Source organism: Mustela erminea, chromosome 1, assembly GCF_009829155.1.
Source record: "Mustela erminea isolate mMusErm1 chromosome 1, mMusErm1.Pri, whole genome shotgun sequence".
NCBI lineage: Eukaryota > Metazoa > Chordata > Mammalia > Carnivora > Mustelidae > Mustela > Mustela erminea.
The window spans coordinates 144,247,770-144,260,586 of NC_045614.1; positions in this window are offsets into that span (position 1 = coordinate 144,247,770).

Below are 12,817 nucleotides of genomic sequence, written 5' to 3' on the forward strand. Positions count from 1 at the left end.
AGGCCGGCGCCAACGCACGCCTGGGAGGTAGAGCTGACCTGTTTCGCTGCCCTGACCCACCATCTTGGATGTGTGCGGAGACTGGGATGGAGTGAGTTGCGTGGGGAGGGAATGAGGTAGCTGGTGGGGTGTCGGAGAAGCCTTAGTCATTGGGCATGCGGGTTCTAAATACAGTGTCACTTAATTCAGACATTGATCTGCCTGAGACACTGAGGAGAGCCCATTTAGCAGCCTTGATGCAGGTGTGGGAGATAAAAAGAAAGAGCCCAAGCCTTCCCAACGGTTGAAGCGTCGCTCTTTGAGTGCCGTACTGTGGCTTTTTCTTTGATCTTACAATATTGTTCTCTCTTAAAACAATGAATTATTTTAAAGAGACTTTTGGAAAATTTTGATCATGTAGAGGAATAGAATAATTACTCATGGGGCGCCTGGGTGGCTCAGTTGGTTAAAGCCTCTGCCTTCCGCTCAGGTCATGATCCAGATCGAGCCCCGCCCGCATCAGGCTCTCTGCTCGGCGGGGAGCCTGCTTCCTTCTCTCTCTCTGCCTGCCTCTCTGCCTACTTGTGATCTCTGTCAAATAAATAAATAAAGTCTTTTAAAAAAAAAAAGAATAATTACTCATTAACAACCTTCAACAGTGACTGGCATTTGACAGTCTTCATTGTCTATGCATAGCTCTAACCTGTTCTTCCTCCAGGGATGCAAATATCAGACATCCTATTATGTCACTTGTAGGTATTTAAATATGTATCTCTAGAAAATAACTAGTCTTTGGGGAAGAAAAGAAAAATCTAACGAGACCATCATCCCACCTTTTAAAAAAAAAACCCTATGACCCAGCAATTGCACTAATGAGTATTTACCCTAAAGATACAAAGGTAGTGATCCAAAGGGGCACGTGCACCCGAATGTTTATAGCAGCAATGTCCACAATAGCCAAACTATGGAAAGAACCTAGATGTCCATCAACAGATGAATGGATCAAGAAGATGTGGTATATATACACAATGGAATACTATGCAGCCATCAAAAAATGAAATCTTGCCATTTGCGATGACATGGATAGAACTAGAGCATATCATGCTTAGCGAAATAAGCAGAGAAAGACAACTATCATATGATCTCCCTGATATGAGAAAGTGGTGATGCAACATGGGGGCTTAAGTGGGTAGAAGAAGAATCAATGAAACAAGATGGAATTGGGAGGGAGACAAACCATAAGTGACTCTTAATCTCACAAAACAAACTGAGGGTTGCTGGGGGGAGGGGGGTTGGGACAAGGGGGTGGGATTATGGACATTGGGGAGGGTATGTGCTTTGGTGAGTGCTGTGAAGTGTGTAAACCTGGTGATTCACAGACATGTACCCCTGGGGATAAAAATATATGTTTATAAAAAATAAAAAATTAAAAAAAAAAACCACAGTCATTCTCTGATACCACATATCCAGTTTGAAATGTTTTGTTTTGATAAATATTTTTCTAAAATCAGGACCAAAATAAAATCCGTTGCCATTGGTTGATAGGTCTTTTAATTTATGATAGAGCAATTAAAACGAAGAATATACCAGGAATTGGGAGTTTTTATCATTTATTGCAGTAAAGGGAAACACACACCTTTGGGAACCAAGGGGAGTCTCAGAAAGATGGTATTAGAAAGACCCTTACAGTATATGGGCTTCAGTGTGATGATTTGGGGAAGAGTCTTATTGGTAGCAATGGAAAATTTGATCATAATTTTTAAAGTATCAGTATTAATATAGGTCATTCTGGATCGTTTATGCCAGTTATTTCAATTATGAAATACATCAGATAGGAGTTTGATAAACAGTGGAATAGGAAAGCCTCAGTAAGTGTGTGCCCAAAGTTGCTTATATCTAATAGCTCAATTGTAACATGTGGTCAAATTTTTTTTCTTACTTAAGGATGGATGCAGTGAGAGTCTGAAAACATTCCACAGCTGTTAATTTCAGTTCACTTAGACTTTAAGTGACTAATATAAACATTATATATATATATCTTAGGACAAAAGGAATTGCAAAACCAAAATCAAATTTTTTTTTTCAGTAATCCCACTGATGGTGATACTATTTTGTTTGTATTCTAAGACTGCTGCATGTAATGTGGGATAAAGCAAGTGAGTGGTTATATTGGTGTCAGTGGCAATGGGACCTTGCAGTAGGAGAAAGGAAGTAGATTTAAATTAATGTGTTAAGAAATACATCACAAGGGGCACCTGGGTGGTTCAGTGGGTTAAAGCCTCTGCCTTCGGCTGGGGTCATGATCCCAGGGTCCTGGGATCAAGCCCCACATGGGGCTCTCTGCTCAGCAGGAAGCCTGCTCCCCCCCCCAACCGCTCTCTGCCTGCCTCTCTGCCTGCTTGTAATCTCTCTCTCTGTCAAATAAATAAATAAAATCTTTAAAAAAAAAGAAGAAGTCTGTGGGAATCCTTTGCAATAATGGATTAGAGAAGATATATCATGTGATCATTTCCATGGAATTTGATAAACTCCTTTATTATAAAATTCTCAATGACTTAGAAGGAAATTTTCTTAACCTGATAAAAGTTGTCTAACAAAAAATGCAGATATCATACTTAACTTGAAACATTAGAATCCCAAGAAATTCCCAGTTCAGTCAGAAACAGGTCAAATATACCCACATTCACAGCTCCTGTTCAGCATTGTTCTTAATTGTACAACTGTGCATTGTACCTTGAAAATTTAATAATAAGAAAAAGTAGAACATGTAAGGACTGCGAAGAAAGAAACAAAACTTTCACTGTTTATAAACAATGTAATTATATACATAGAAAACCAAAAAGAACCTACAAACTCAGTGTCCAGAAAGGTTGCTAGATAAAAGTTCAATTTACAAATACCAATAGTTATCTTTCATCAATAGTTAGAAAATGCAGGGTTTTTTTTTTAAAAAAAAAAGGTATTTCTTAACAATATTTTCTAGAATAAGTCTACATGAAATGTGTAAACCCCTCCAAAAAAAAAAAAATTCTAAACCTTTCTACTAATGCTTCAAGGCAAATTCACTGAGCCTTCCTTGCACTGTGGCCCTTTAACACCGAGAACTGACCTCCCTACTTAGTCATCATATTTTATAGTAATCAGTTATTACTATATTAGTCTCTTCTGCTCTTAGCGGAGTTTGGTAAGGGCAGGAAATGTCATTTATCCTTGTAACCCAGGTGACCATGGAATTTTTGTAACGGTAACAATGAGGATAAAATGAAAACAAACACTATCAAGATACTGTTTACTAAGTGTCTACCATATACAAGGTGATGTTAAGGGCTTTACCTATATTATTTTTATTTATATCCTGTAAGAAATTAATGGGAAGCCAGAATGGGAATGTAGGTAGGGTAGATGATGGAAAGTCTTAAATGCCAGGCTAAGCAGTTTGAATTTTTTTCCTATTAAAAAATGGGAGCCATTAGAGATTGGTGGCATTATCAAAGCACTATCTTTGGAAGACAAATGTAACAGTATGGGCAAAGATTGAAGTAACAGATATCTAAAGGGAAGGAGTTGTATACAACATGGAGAAAGTTAACATAGAACACTTATTGTAAACCACTAGGCATAGTGCAAAACTAGGGCAAAAATCTAGTCTAATAATAAGACTTGGTGGGTTCTTGGTCTTAAAGAAGGTCATGATTGGGTAAGAAAATATTTCAAGTGGGACCCATAAAATGTGCAAAAGTTTGGACACCTGGCTGGCTCAATGAGTAGAACATGTGACTCTTGATCTTGGAGTTATAAGTTTGAGGCCTACGTTGGGTGTAGAGATTACTTAAAATCTTCGGGCGCCTGGGTAGTGCAGTTAATTGAATGTCCAACTCTTGTTTTCCACTCAGGTAGTGCTCTCAGGGTCGTGAGATTGACCCCATATATTGGGCTCTGTGCTGAGTGTGGATCTGCTTGAGACTCTCTCTCCCTCTCCCTCTGCCCCTCCCCCCATGCTCGCTAGCTCTCCTCGCTCTCTCACTCTAAATCAATCAATCAATCTTTAAAAAAATGTATAAAAGTTGGTAAGTGGAGAATCTCATTAAGCCTAGATTTCCACAGCCGGTGCTCAGGTTGTGTGGGGGTGTGACTGGCAAACAGACAGATGTATATTTAGGGGGGGTTTAGGGGAACATGGAATTAATGCTTCTGGGAAATAATGCATTTTAAGAGAAGAGGTCGAAGAACAAGAGCCCAGTCAGCAAAAGAGCACTGGTCTCTGGAGAAAAGATGATTACAACCCCAGCACAGTGACCTGCACTCAAATTTCTCCTCATCCCAACTAAATTCCAAAAATTGACATATCTAAATGTCTAAGAATGAGGCACAACATTGGAACCCCAGAAGTGCAGCTTTCAACAACAGTTCTCCAAGAAAAGAATATAATGCAAAGAAAAGAGAGACATTCTCCATCCTATCCAGAGACACAAAGTATGGCACCTTAAGGGGTCTAGCATATTAGGGTTGTGATGGGCTGGATGTGCCCAGATATTGACAGAGACCCCAGGGTTCAGTGAAGTAGCTGAAGTGTGCCAGCAGAGGGCGTAGTGCCTGGCAGAGCAGAGGTAGCATTATTCAGAAAACCTGTGGTGTGAGTAGGGTAATTGTGACACCTGGTAAGAGTGAATTCATTTACCAAACGTAAGTCAGACATCATTTAGAGCCTCCCAGGCCACACCTGAAAAGGGAGGCAGGCATTAAATGGATCTGTATGTAGAACCAACGAGCCAGTAACATGTAAGTTGGTATTAATAATGTACTCCATTTATTCTCAGAGGCTGGTAGTTTGATCCGAAATTCAAGTTATGAATTTTCTTAATCTTCTAATTCAAAGAAATAGTCGACATCCATAATAAGGTCAGCAGAGCTGGCCTGAGGAAGTTTCTTTGACAAGTACAATTAATACAATTAGCAGTGTGAGGAAGGGTCTGACGATTGATGGCTTTGAAAGCAGCACTGGAAAACAACAAATTCAGCAGATGGTCACAGGTACTACAGATTCTTTTTTTTTTTTTTTAAAGATTTTATTTATTTGACAGAGAAAGATCACAAGTAGGCAGAGAGGCAAGCAGAGAGAGAGAGAGAGGGAGGAGAAAGCAGGCTCCCCGTTAGGAGAGAGCCCAATGCGGGACTGAATCCCAGGACCCTGAGGTCATGACCTGAGCTGAAGGCAGAGGCTTAACCCACTGAGCCACCCAGGCACCAGTATCTTGAGCATAGAAGAAAAGTGCTATAGGTTTCTCAGGAAGGACTTTCCATTAGAAAGATGGGAAAATCCTGGCCACCAAGCTAAGAATCAAGGCCAGACCTCAGACTTCCTGAAGGGGTGGCATCAAGAGGCCTAGGATAAAAGGCCTAGGATCAAACTCATGTCCATACAAAAACCACACTAATGTTTATAGCAATTTTATTCACAATTGCCAAAACTTGGAGAAGCCAAGATGTCCTTCAGTAGGTGATCGGATAAATAAACTGTGGTACATCCAGACAGTGGAATATTATTCAGCACTATCAAGCCATAAAAGACATGAGAGAATGTCAAATGCATATTACTGAGGGAATGAAGCCGATCTGAAGAGACTGCGTACTGTATGATTCCAACTAAATGACATTATGAAAAAGGCAAAAGTAAGACAGTAAGATCAGCAGTTGTCAGTGGTGGGAGCGGGGAGATGAATAGGCAGAGCAGAGGACTTTTAGGACAGTGAAATTGTTCTGTAGGATACTATGATGGATACCTGTCATTAAACATTTGTCCAAACCCATAGAACATATGTCAAGAGTGTTGTATATCATGAAGCCTCATGCGAACTATGGACTTTGGGTGGGGGGTGATGTGTCACTGTACTCATCAATTGTAACAAATGTACAACTCTGGTGGGGATGTTGACAATGGAGGAGGCTATGCATGTGTGGGGCCAGGAGATATATGAGAAATCTCTGTACCTACAGTTCAGTTTTGCTGTGAACCTAAAACTACTCTAAAAAAAGTTAAAAAAAAAAAATCCTCCTTTCCTCAGCAGCTGCCAACCCAATACCATAACAGTCTTGTTATGTTCAGGCACTATCACTTCCTCCTCCAGGGAGCGGGAGGATGTCCATAAACTAAGTAGACTTTACATCAGATGAAATTCCAGTAGCTTCTACACAAGGCTAGCTTCATGGCTGTGAGTCCATTTCAGAGGACTCAGCGCTTAGAAGGGCCAGCTGACTGGCTGGCTCAGTCAGTAGAGCATGTGACTCTTGATCTTGGGGTCATGAGTTTGTCCCATCTTGGGGATAGAATTCACTTTCAAAAAGGGGGGAGGGGGTCTGTACTCAGCTTATTAACTGCCATCACCATCTTGAAATTCTTCTTTTTGAACAAGGAACTCCACATTTTTATTTTGCACTGGGGCCATTCCTTCTATGCCCAAGGTGTATCGCATCCCTACTTTCATCATTACCAAACTATTTAAATTCCTTGAGAAAGTCTTTCACTGTCAGTGTTCAAATGCAATGTCTGCCTAGGTTTTATGGTCCAAACATATGATTTCAATCAGGGGCTTGGGGGAGGAAGCACAAGCCAGGGACTTCAGGTTCCTTAAGTGGGTACCAGATGTCAAAGGATGTGGGGAAAGAGGCAAAAACAGAAACAAAAAACAGGCTGGGCACAATAAAAGATTCTCTCTGGTGATATCACAATTCTAGGACTTGACTTGTTTAGCTTCAAATGAACATGGAAAACAAAACTGTGCCTAGGAGTAATTTTGCCTTAGTGGAAATGTAAGCAACTCTGCTTTGCTAGTCTTTTACGACTCTAAAAATACACCTCCATTTTCTTCGAAAAAGAACTAAATTCCTAAGAGATTTCTGAAGGTATTCCCAAGTCACATCAGGCTTGATCTGCAACTATCTCGGGGTTACATAGTACTTATTTTCTCTTCCAGGTGCGCTCACCGTCCCTCCATTCCTCCCCGGCTCAAATAAGCAACTGAGAGGTTGCCTGGGTGTGACGACTCTGACCCAATTCCAATGTCTTTCCTTCACTTCTCCCTTGCTTTCCGTCTTCCTCTGTGTATCTCCTGTATATCTTTTTGTCTGTAATTCCTTTTTCTTTTCTTACTGCTTCCATTTTTTGCTTAGTGATCTTAGGAAAAGGAATCTCCTTTCTTTCCTTCATTTGTAAACACCAAATTACCTCAGTTGTAATTAAAGTATAGTGAAAATTTGTATCAAAGAAAAGAGAAGATATGTTTGCATGTATTCAGTAAAGAACGAGTATCTAAAGCACACAAAAATGACCAAAATCGTCCTTAGTAATAGCCTAAAAAATATTTTTCTTCATTTAAATCTTTTTTTTTTTTAAGCAGCATACAAAATTTCTAAAGGAATTCTCATTCTCTTTGTATATATTTCTTATTCTGGTGCTAGTTTTTAAAAATTAATTTTTAAGTTGCCTTAAAAAAAAAAAAAGTAGGGTGCCTGGGTGGCTCAGTTAAGCATTTGCCTGCAGCTCAAGTCATGATCTCAGGGTCCTGGGATCAAGTCCCACATCAGACTCTTTGCTCAGCAGGAGAGTCTGCTTCTCCCTCTCCCTCTGCCCCTCCCCCCAGCTTGCGCGCGCTCTCTCTCTCTCTTTCTCTCTCTCAAATAAAAAAAAAATGTATGCATAGTTCTTCCATTTAATACTTCATGGGCTCACCTCAGCACCAATAACTAGTTCCATTATTACCTCTCTAGGAAAACACATTCCATTTTGTAAATATTTGACCTATAAGTAACCTCCTGGGACATGATTCATTTGCAGCCAATAGATAACTGACAGAATCAGGAGAAAGGTAGAAATAAGTCTGATGGCAAGGGGATAAAGAAAGTTAATTCAAGGAACTCGGCAATGAAAAAAAGAAAAAACAGCAAACCAGCCTATTAGACTGGCAAATTTTAAGTGAGTGAGCATATTTTTCAGTTTATGTTGTAAAATTTCTAATTCTTTAATTTCCTTATACAACGCTCTGATTTTGGAGCCCTCTAGTGGCCATATCAGGAATTGTTTAGGTAAAACCAAAGGCTTTGAATTTTCAAATTCACTTAAAATATGATTCTATATGTTGTAAACACTTTTAGAAGTGCACTTTTCTGACTCCTGATTTAAGACAGCAAAAATAGGACATGCATTTGGCTCTGTCCTGTCTCAGGATCTCAGAGAAATGCCAGGAAAGTGGTGGTACAAGCAGTACACCTATAGTAATGCTGGGATGAAGGCAGTAGGCTAGAAACTGCAAAAACTCTAGAAAACAGAAAGTAGATAGAGTCATACTAATGGGCTCACCTATCATCTCAACAACATGTCAAGAAAAAGATGAGGTGAAGATAGGAGCTGGTCAAGCCCCAGAGAGGTTTCATTAAGCTTTCACTGTAAATAGTTCCCCAAAACTGCAACAGCATTTCCATGCCTGACTCCTAACCTCACTGACTCCAAAGCTGCCCCTGAGAGGTCCCCGTAAAGGTGTAACACTGCTGGGTCCTGTGGGTGAGCCCTCATGTGATGGGGTTACACACAGTCTCAGCAGGACTATGGCTGTCAATGGATTGTACCTATAGGGACACAACTAAGGAGCCAAGATTAAAATGCTTACCTTACGATTTACTTTCGGGGAAACCCAACATCTTCCTTTTTTTCATGTTTCACAGACTTTCTGATGTAAAATTTCTTTTGGAATTTATGCATATTAACTTTTACTTGCCAAGGGGTATAAATTCTGGAAGTATTTCATTCAAAAAAGGAATTAGCAGTTTATCTGCAGCAGGTTGGTGGCCCATAAACTCCTTTTCATTAACCCTTTGAACAATAAAGGTTTAAATGGTTCAATCCTTATCAAAATCAATCCGGCCGTCGTCTTATTTCTTTAAAAAAAAAAAAAAAGGTTTAGTTGTTGAGATGCCAGTTTGCAGTCATTCATGAGATTCACTCAAGTAACTCAATCATACTTTGGTATGGTCTCAGAGTGACAGCAGTACCCAATATCAAAACAGATCAAATAAAAACCCCAAACAGGTGAGGTTGGTGAGGGAAAAAACAATAAAGGGAACATTTACATTTTTAAAAAAGATTTTATTTTTTTGAGAGAGAGTGAGGGAGAGAGAGAGAGACAGAGAGAGAAAGCACAGAGAGAAGAGAAAGACTCCTTGCTAAGCAGGAAGCCTGACATGGGTCTCGATTCCAGGACCCTGAGACCATCATCTGAGTGTAAGGCAGATGTTTAACCGGCTGAGCCACAAGGCACCCTGGGAACATTTAAATTTTTAAATATGATGTGACCCAGCAATTCTACTTTTGGGCATTTATATAGTGGGTAATACAAGAAACAAAATAATGATATACTGTATTATGATTATTTAAATGCTAGTTTGTACTCTTGTAAAGTGGAAGTTAGCAAACTTTGTCTGTAAAGGGCTAGAGAAGAAATGTGTTAGACTTTGCAAGCCGCATAGTCTGTTGTGACTACTCAACTGCAGTTGTAGCATGAAAGCAGGTATGGTTGTCTACCGATAAACTTTAAAGACACAGAAAGCTGAATTTTGTATATTTTCATGTGTCACCAGATAATCTTTTGATTTCTCAAACATTTAAAAATGCAAAAACTAGGCCCCCTTGGGTGGCTCAGTCGGTTAAGTGTCTGTCTTCAGTTCAGATAATGACCCCGGGTTCCTGGTATCCAGTCCCATGTTGGGCTCCCTGCTCAGCAGGAAGCCTACTTCTCCCCTTGCTTGTGCTCTTTCTTCCTCTGACAAAGACATAAAATCTTTTTTAAAAAAATGCAAAAACTACACTGTGCTACACAGAATGTAGCCCAAGGGCTGTCGCTGCTAAGCTCTGCTCTCCAGCACCATTTTTTAAAAGGCTGCATGGTATTCCATCCTAATAAGAATTGTCACTGTTTTAAACATCACACATTTTTACAGACATTTACTTTCCTCTCATGCTACTTCAGACATCAGGAGATACATTCTGAAGAGTAAATTAATTCCACCCAATCTCCGTAACACTGAGTAATCTTAGAAATGAAAGGTGTATGGTAGTCATATATTGAACTGCAAGAAGACAATTTCTTACTCTGAAGTCATCTCAGTTGATGATTTTTAAACTGTACAAAACTATAATCTTTCTTATATAAAAGAATTAATCATAACAAATAAGGCTAACGTTCCTTTTGACCACCCTCTACCCTAGTCAATGTCACCCGTTTAGTGTACAATCTCATCAAACTTTTTCCGTTAAGTTTACATACTTAAAAGTACCCATGGACACTTCAGTGTTAGTTTGAAAATACTCAGTATCTTATTTTTTGGCAACATACATGGCATTAAAAAAAATTTATTTATTTATTCATTTGACAGACAGAGATCACAAGCAGGCAGAGAGAGAGGAGGAAGCAGGCTCTCAGTAAGCAGAGAGTCAGATGCAAGGCTTGATCTCAGGACCCTGAACCTGGGCCGAAGGCAGAGGCTTTACCCCACTGAGCCACTCAGGTGCCCCACACATATCATTTTTGACACAAATGATCATCTCTCTTTTCTTTCCTAAGAAAAGAATTCCTTTTTTTTTCAAACAGTAGAGTTGGGTTTTGGTTTTTTTCTCTTCCCTCACTGGGAAACTTGCTTAACTCATAAAAGATAAGGAGAGCCTTTGTGTCTACTTAAGTGCCTCTTCTCAAGGCTATAATGTCCTTAGAGGTGATTCTGGTAAATACCAAAAACGTTTTTGAGATAAGTAAGCAAGGGAGATTTTTATGAGAATCTGGGATTTATAGATTTTCTTTTATAATGAATATAGCAATGTATTTAAAATTTCATTCTCAAGCAGACTTTCATCACTTTATCCTCTTTTTTCTATCACCATACTCCTACTCTGAGAGGATAATATGTTTAAAATAAAAAAATATGTAGTCAAAGAAATCAGTGATTTTTATACTGACATATGCTCAGAAAGGAAACATTTTTTTTTGAAAGAGTTGAATAGATTAAATGATTACAGAAATACAGACAATTCTAAAAATATAAGCTGAAGAATTTTGGTAGGAGCAGTTAGCCTGGAAAAATTTAAACGCATTTGACTAAAACAAAAGTCAACGGTACTATCTTTGAGATAAACATTTTAAAGATAATGTTTACTGTAAATTCTTGCTATAAATATGTAATTAATTTTTAAAAAATTATTAGGCTGCCAGGCCAAAAAATAATTATACTATCTTAGGATGCACTATTAAATATTTTATTAAAAAACAATTTTTAAAAAAGATTTTATTATTTATTTGAGAGAGAGTGAGTGAGAAAGAGAGAGCACAAGTCAGGGTGTAGAGGCAAAGAGAGAAGCAGACTCCCCACTGAGCAGGGAACCTCATGCCGGGCTCAATCCCAGGACCTGAGATCATGACCTGAGCTGAAGGCAGACACTTAACCAACTGAGCCACCCAGGTGCCCCAGTAAAACAATTTTTAAGGTAACACATTGTAAAGGTAATCTATCTGCTTAAGTTTCTATTATCAGAAATGAATTGATATTGAAAGCAATTATATGTGTGCAAATGCACACACACACACACTTCCATCCACCCCCACACACATATACTCTACACACAAAACATTTAAAATACCACAACTTTTTTCTATTTTGTTTTTTTCATTCTTTTTTAATTTAAATTCAATGGACATATAATATATTATTAGTTTCCTATATAATACCCAGTACTTCTTAGATCACATGTCCTCTTTAATGTCCATCATCCAGTTACCCCATCCATGCACCCTTCTCCCCTCCAGCAACCATCAGTATGTTTACTATGATTAAGAATCTCTTATGGTTGCATCCCTCTCTGATTTTGCCTTATTTTCTTTTTTTCTCTCTTCCCCTATGAGCCTCTGTTTTGTTTCTTAAATTCCACATATCAGTGAGGTCATACAATAATTGTCTTTCTCTGATTGACTTATTCTGCTTAGCATAATACCCTTTAGTTCCATCCATGTAGGTTACAAGTGGCAAGATTTCATTTTTTATGTCTTGGTAGTATTCCATTGTGTGTGTCTATATATATACCACATCTTCTTTATCCATTCATCTGTCAAGTGGACATCTGGGCTCCTTCCATAGTTTGGCTACTATGGACATTGCTGCTACAAACATTGGGGTGCAGGTGCCCCTTCATATCACTACATTTGTATATCTAAGATAAATCCCAAATATTGCAATTGCTGGGTGGTAGGGCAGCTCTATTTTCAACTTTTTGAGGAACCTCTATACTGTACCAGCTTCCATTCCTACCAACAGTGTAAGAGGGTTCCCCTCTCTTTGCATCCTTGCCAACATGTTGTTTCCTGACTTGTTAATTTTAGCCATTCTGACCAGTGTGATGTGGTACCTCATTGTGGTTTTGATTGTACTTCCCTGATGCTGAGTGATGTGGAGCACATTTTCGTGTGTCTGCTGACCATTTGCATATCTTCTGCCTATTTCTTTTTTTTAAAATTTTTTTTTTAATAAACATGTATTTTTATCCCCAGGGGTACAGGTCTGTGAATCACCAGGTTTACACACTTCACAGCACTCACCAAAGCACATAGCCTCCCCAGTGTCCATAACCCCACCCCCCCTTCTCCCAACGCCCCTCCCCCCAGCAACCCTCAGTTTGTTTTGTAAGATTAAGAGTCACTTATGGTTTGTCTCCCTCCCAATCCCATCTTGTTTCATTCATTCTTCTCCTACCCACTTAAGCCCCCATGTTGCATCACCACTTCCTCATATCAGGGAGATCATATGA